Consider the following 6,891-nt stretch of genomic DNA (forward strand, 5'->3'; position numbering starts at 1 on the left):
GTGAAAAGTTTTATTTGACTTTATGATCTGAAAGTTTTCCACTAGTCAGGAAAGCCTGTTCTCTCCGCACCGTTGTCTCTCCTCCTGCTTTTTCCATTACCATCCTGCTTTAAGGGCTGTGTGGATCAGGATATTCAGATCCAGAAGGTTTTTTTCGGGATGCCCAATAGCAGGCAGGGTGGGAGTGGGCTGTGGCAGCCCAGCAAGCACCCAGCTGCAGGGGAAAGGGTTAAACTTCATGCTGCAGCTGCAAAGCCCAATTTCTTTATTTCCTGTTAATGACATTATTGCCTACATAAAACCATTGAAACATGTTTCTTTCATTTGTTTAATTTCAAATTCTGAGCACACTAGCTGGAAACTATGTTTAATAGTTAAACTCAAAACATTTGGATTTCCTTCCCTCGCTGAGATTTGCAGGGAGCGCCCTTCATCCTTAGTTGGGTTTTCAAGGAGCCATTTTTACACAGCCATAGGAGCCAGCCAGAAAACAAACCAGATTAAATTGCAGAATCAAATCACATCAGTTCAGGCTGGTAACACATCATATATTTCCCTTCCTCTGCAGTCAGGCCAAGATACCATCAGCCCCAAGTTGTGTTCTCCTCCAGGAGCATCCAGAGCCAGGACACCCCTCTGTGCACGCAGGAGAAGGGCTTTCCTGAGCATGCCTGGAAAAAATGTTCCTGTTTCCATGAAAAAAAATGGAATGGAATCTCCTCTAGGCCCTGCTGGCAGTGATGCTCCTGTCACCTCCCCACACTCCTCCTGCTGCACCTCACAGGCTGCCCGAGAAGGGCCACGTGGGAAGGAGGAGGGCACATGTAGGTGGATCTGAGCCACCTCAGGTTGGAAGGGAACTCCTTACATCTGAGCCTGTTTGGCAGATAAAGCTCCAGGCTGCCACAGACACGGTGTCTGGTGATGGTTTTAGTAAAACCTCTGGGAGGGGTTTGTCCCACTGTCTGGTTTGTCCCCTCAGCGTGATGGACACTCACAGGTTGTTGTGTAGAGCTGACTGCTTGCGTGGTGGAGTGTCTAAAAGTCACTCCGCAAACACTCCCAGGATTAGAGCATGGAGAAACTGGGCTTTGAACCGCTTCAGATCCAGCTTCTCCTTGGCACCGTGTGCTAATGAAGCCCAGAATCACCATTGTTTAGCAGAGGCAGCGAGTAGAGGTGCAAAAAGGAGGAATATGGCCCTGAACAGGAATTTAAGGAGTCATCACTGACTTGACAAGAGAACCACACGCATTGTTCTGCCATGGCATCACAGGTGACATCCCCAAGGAGCCACAGCACTGCGCCATTTCCCATCAAAAATCCGTATTCGACTAAACAAATTCAGGAGGATTTAAATGTTCCATTCAAAGGCCACGTGCAGGGACACCTTCCATTAGTCCAGGTTGCTCCCAGCCCTGTTCAACCTGGCCCTGCACATTTCCAGGGACGGGGAACCTTGCAGCCCTGCTGTCCTTGTTACTCCAACAGCAAGGTGGCAGAGAAAGCGGTGCCTCATTTGTGCACGGTGAGGAAGGGGTGGTGGAAAAAATAAATCCTGGGAAGTTGGTCATAAATATCCTCATCTACCTTTTTTGCCCCCACCCTCTCTTCAATCACTATTCTGTGCAGGTGATGGAAGGAGTTCAGAAATGTTAATAGATAGCAAAGTGCTCGTGTGTGTTTTATCAGCTCTCCTGGAACGGTTAATGCTGATATGGTGCCCCTTTCAAGTCTAAAAAATCTGGGCAAGCGTGTGCAGATAGCAGGGAGTGCACTGAACAAAACATCAAGGAACAGAGTCTGTAGGGGGGAATGGAAATGGTAAAAGGATTATAGGAGAGAAAATGTATCGGACTTATCTGGCGATACTCGGTAACAAAAGTGTGTCAGTGTATGAAATGAACTTCAAATCCCATAAAACTAATTGTGTGTTTTCTTGTCTTATTTGTGAGTATCTCTGGCAGTGCTTTTTCCCCCCACTGGAAAAGCGTGTCTTTGTGTGGATAATACCCTGTGCCTGCAGTATATCAGGAGATTACACAGCCCATCGGGTTCATACCTCTTAAACTAATGATGTTAAACTAGTTTATTAAAAAAAAGAGACAGAGAGAGAGAATAACTTCAAAGGTTCACATGTGGGTTGCAAACCTCTCATGTCTTCTGTATACAGGGCCTTCCTCTTATTTTGATCAAGACTGTTCCCAGCACTTCTGTTGAAATAGCCTCAAGCCTTTGATCTCGTTATCAACGTGACCACCAGTGCGAGCGCGGTGACAGAGGGTGACATCAGCCACACTCGTGGGGCTGGACCCTACCCTCTGTGGGTCCTCCCTGGGCTGGGTCTGTCGCTGGGGAGTTTTCCTGCTGGGAAGGTGATTTTTAGACCCTGAGCCCCTGGCCCGCTCTGGCTCGGGGTCTAAATCACCAAGGTGGGAAGAGTAAACAGGGCTTTGCCCTCCTCCTGCTTGGCCGGGGAAGGGCAGGCACAGGGGTGGAGTGGGGAGCAGGAGGGGGGGCTTGCAGGGGTCTTGGAGGGGGGTTGACCCCCAGTGGGGGCTGTGCATGGAGAGGAGGGAGATCAGCATGCTTGTGTCATGTTTCCTCCTCGTTTTCCATCCATGTCCTTGCGACCCTCTGGAAGTGCCCAAGGCTGGGTTGGACAGGGCTTGGAGCAACCTGGGCCAGTGGAAGGTGTCCCTGCCATGGCAGGGGTGTGGGACAGGATGAGTTTTAAGGTCCTTTCCAACCCAAACCAGGCTGGGATTCTATGATTCAATGATCCTCCCGTGGTTTTAGCAGAGGTGCATCAGCAGAGTCAACGTCAGGCAGCAGCACCATGCTGGTGGGGACAGCTGGACAGGCTGTGCTGGCATCTCGTGGTGGGGACAGCTGGACAGGCTGTGCTGGCATCTCGTGGTGAGGGCTGTGGTGGCGTCTCTTGGGTTTCTTGAGGTCCTCCATGAGGAAGGCAGTTCCCTGGCCCACGGCGTCTCCCTGTGCAAGGGAAGGACTCTGACTGTGTCCCCTGGTTTAGGACTTGTGCCTCCCGACAGGCACAGTGTGGGCGCTGCTCTGACGTGCTGGGGCTGCTGGGTTGGATTTGACTGAGCTCCTGGTCCCCTGTCACCTCCACAAAGCCCCTGGCAGGGACTAAGAGAACAGCCCTGGTGCAGCCCTCAGAGCCTGCACGCCGCTGCTGTCTGAGCTGGTGCTCTGTGGCAGGACAACAACCTGGAGCAGAGCACCTGCCTTGTGGGCAGACAGGAGCCAGGCTAGCTGGGTGCAGTCAGGAGGAGCCCAGGGAGTGTGAACTGGCACATCTGCAATGCTCTCAGAGCTCTCCAGGCCTTAAAGACCCCTCTGCCTTTTTCTTTCCCTCTTTTTTTTTTTTTTTCTTTTACTACCTGCTCTAAAAAAAGCTCAAAGGAAAAAAAAAAAAGAAATTTAATTTCTCTTTATTGTGTAGCTTCACTGCGAACTGATTCTTTTAATCTAAAATTATTCCTTTTTGGTGCCACAATCTGACTTCAAGCTTCTTTGCTGCCTGTGAACATGACACACAGCAGAGAGGAGGGGACAGGCTGTGTCTGGCTTTTGCTGGGCACCAGGAGGGCTGAGCACGGCTGGAGGACGCTGCTTTAAACAGCTTTTTGCAGTCCTTTTCTCCCTCATTTAACTGAGTTTTTACCTCAGATGCAGAAAAGCTAACAAATAAAATATAAATAGTTAATTTTCCCTCTGTTCAACCTGGGAATTCAGATTCAAGTTTAGACAGGAAAATCAGAAGGAAATTCAAAGATACTCTGCTTTCTTGATGACTGCAGCTGCTACCTGAACACAGAGATTCCCTGTAGATCTGCGAACAAGGACTTCCAGAAGCTGAGAAAGATGAAGAAAACTCTGGAAGACCTTCCTGTACCTGCCACCGCCTGCCTAGTTCATCGGATTGCTTTCAAATCCCAGGCACTACGTGACTCTTCCCTGTTGGCAGGAGGAGAAAATAGACTCCCTGACTGGACATGCAGAGCATGAACGGGGCCACCGCCGCTCTGGGCAGGACAAGCTGCTCCCTGGGCACCTCCACACAAAGCCACGGCCCCAGGGGCTGGCCCTCCCCTCGTTTTGTTCCCTAAGCGTCCCTTTCTGGTGGCTGGCATGAAGGGGATGGGGAGTTTTCGGCAGGTGTTTGGGTGGGCTGCTCCTCTGCACGCGCAATCCCCGGTAGTTTGGTGAGTGAAGTCCCTGTCTGGGTTTGTGGGTTGCTCTCCCAGGGCAGCGTTATTGCACAACGGGATTTGCAGAGAACCAGTCGGTTAAATGGCATTTTTATGAAATAGGATGAATGGGACTTAATGAGATTTTCTTCCAAAGGGGACGAGTCTGAGGCTTTCAGCCGCCATTATAATGGCCTAATTTTCTGGGCTGTAGCAGTAAATGCTACTTGGACAGGTTTTCATCCAACATTGTTTCAAAGAAAGTTGGAAGGAAGAAGAAGTGGTCAAGTCACCTTCTGATGGTTGGAGGGCCTGGGCTGGAGGTGACACCACTGTCACCATCCCAAGGAGGCCAGGGGGACACAAGCTGTTCATTCTGCCAGGAAAGGACCACGTTGTATGGCTCAGTAGCATCTGGCATTGTGGCATGTTGATATTTGGCACTATGAGCAGCAAAAACATTAATAATCCTAATAATTCCTGTTTGTTGTGCCTCGAAAGGGCTTTTACTGTTCAGCTCGTGGGCTTGGCAGGACATCTGCTTTCCATGCCCAGTGGTGGCCATTCCCAGGCCTGGAAAATGTGTAATTGGGCAGCAACAACAAATTCACTCGTGTTATTTCATTATTAGCCCAGGTTGCCCAGTCTGGGCATGGTCAGTTTTGTGGTGTTCTGCGAGGCTCCCAGATGGATTCAGCCGTTGGATGGGTGACAAATTGTGGCTTTAAAGGACATCACGTCCAGGGCCACCACAACACTCAGCCTCATGGGGCGTTTGCTTCGTGTTCTGGTGCAGAGAGGTTGAGCAGGGCCTGGAGCAGGAGGAATGGGAGCTCTGGGCCGTGGGTGAATCCAAGCTCTGGGTTTAGGGATGGTGCAAACCAGCAGCTCTGCCACACGGAGCAGGTGGGAAGGGGGAGGGACAGGCCTGTGGCTGCGATCCTGGTTCCTGAACTCACATTTGGGATCAGGTGAAGTCCCTTGACCAGCACTGGAGCATCCCTGGGGTGCCCACTGCTCTTGTCCCATGCTCCCCATTATTCCTTTGGGATTTCCTTTTGCAGGGCAGGAGGGAGGAGGCACTGGGACCAGCCGTGGTGCTGGGAGCAGGGTCCATCTGGGCTCCAGCTCCTGGGGCTCTGGGGGTCTTTGCTGGCCGGAATGGGCAGCTCTGGAGTGTGGCCCAGATGTGGGGACAGGGCAGTGTGTGACCCCACGGCCTGGGGACAAGGGCTGGGCCAGTGAGGGGCTTCACTGTGTGTGTACATTTCCCAGGAGGTGCCCTAATGGTGGTCAGGCACAGCAAACGTGGAAGGGGACATTTCTTTCACCAAAGGCTTTGCCACCTGCCCTTCCTGGAGTGACAGGACACGGGGCAGTGGCTGCACTCTGACAAAAGGCACAGTTACATTGATTATTAGGAAGAAATCCTTCCCTGTGAGGGTGGGGAGGATACAGGGTACCCAGAGTAGCTGTGGCTGCCCCTGGATCCCTGGAAGTGCCAAGGTCAGGTTGGACAGGGCTTGGAGCAACCTGGGGTAGTGGAAAGTGTCCCTGGCCATGGCAGGAGTGGAATGGGATGGACTTTAAGGTCCCCTCCAACCCAAACCAGTCTGGGATTCTATAATAATGATAAAAATCAAGCCAAGGTGGACCCCATCAGCTCTGCCAGCCTGACCAAGGTGGGCTCTGGACAGAGGGACAGCTCCTGGTGGGAGAACTGTGGAGCCCCCGGGTCCAGCCTGGGAGCAGGCTGAGGAGGAGGAGGGCAGGAGGCTCCTTGGATCTGGAGGGCAGGTTTGGGGGCCAACCCCTAATTAAAACCTTTTGTATGAAGTTCCAAACCCTCCATTCCGTGCCTGGTTAATATTTAACAGCTGGGGCCGGAGATGGGAACCGAAACTTCGGCCGGGCTTTGGCTGCTGTGCCAGTTCTCTTGCAATCAGGGATTGTTTAATTAGCCTGCAGAGCGAAAACAGGCCCGCGGATCATTTTTATATATATATATATAAATAAATAAAATAATAATAATAATAATAATATGTGGACCCGCCCCGTTTCCCCCCCCTCCCCCCCCCCCCCAATGAAAAGTTTTAGCAAAGTTTTTAATGCCGGGGAGCAGCGCCCGCCCTGCAGCGCTGCGGTGGGCCGGGGAAGGGGACGGGGGATGCGCGGAGGATGCGCGGGCGCTGCGCGGGGCGGCGCAGGAAAAGGGGCGCCTGCGCCTTTAAGGCGGCGGAGCGGCGGCTGCGATCGCTTCCCTTTGATAAGGTCCTGGCAACTCTGTAGCCGCCGCGGGATGCCGCGAGAAGGGCGCAAGAAATAAATCCTGCCCCTCCTCACCCCCCCCCAAAAAAATATAACAATTTAATTTTCCTCACCAGCGCAGATCTCCGCACGCCTCCCCCCGCCCCCGCCCGCGCTGGAGCCGCCCCCGCGCACGCCTCGCACCGGGGATGCCCCGGGGGTGGGAGCACCGGGAGGGGCAGGGGGTGCTCCCCCGGCTTCTCCCTCTTTCTCTTTCTAATTTTTAAAATTCTTTGGGGCCTGTTTTTGCGTCTTTTTATTTTTTTTCTTATTTAAAAAAAAAAAAAAAAATTGTCCTCGCTACCGCCCTTGCAGGACCGCTCCGCCGGGCTGCGCTTTGATGCTGTGGGGGGAGCCCGGGGCGGGG

This window comes from Chamaea fasciata, unplaced genomic scaffold (assembly GCF_029207755.1).
Source record: "Chamaea fasciata isolate MVZ Bird 193981 ecotype frontalis unplaced genomic scaffold, bChaFas1.0.hap1 SCAF_19, whole genome shotgun sequence".
NCBI lineage: Eukaryota > Metazoa > Chordata > Aves > Passeriformes > Sylviidae > Chamaea > Chamaea fasciata.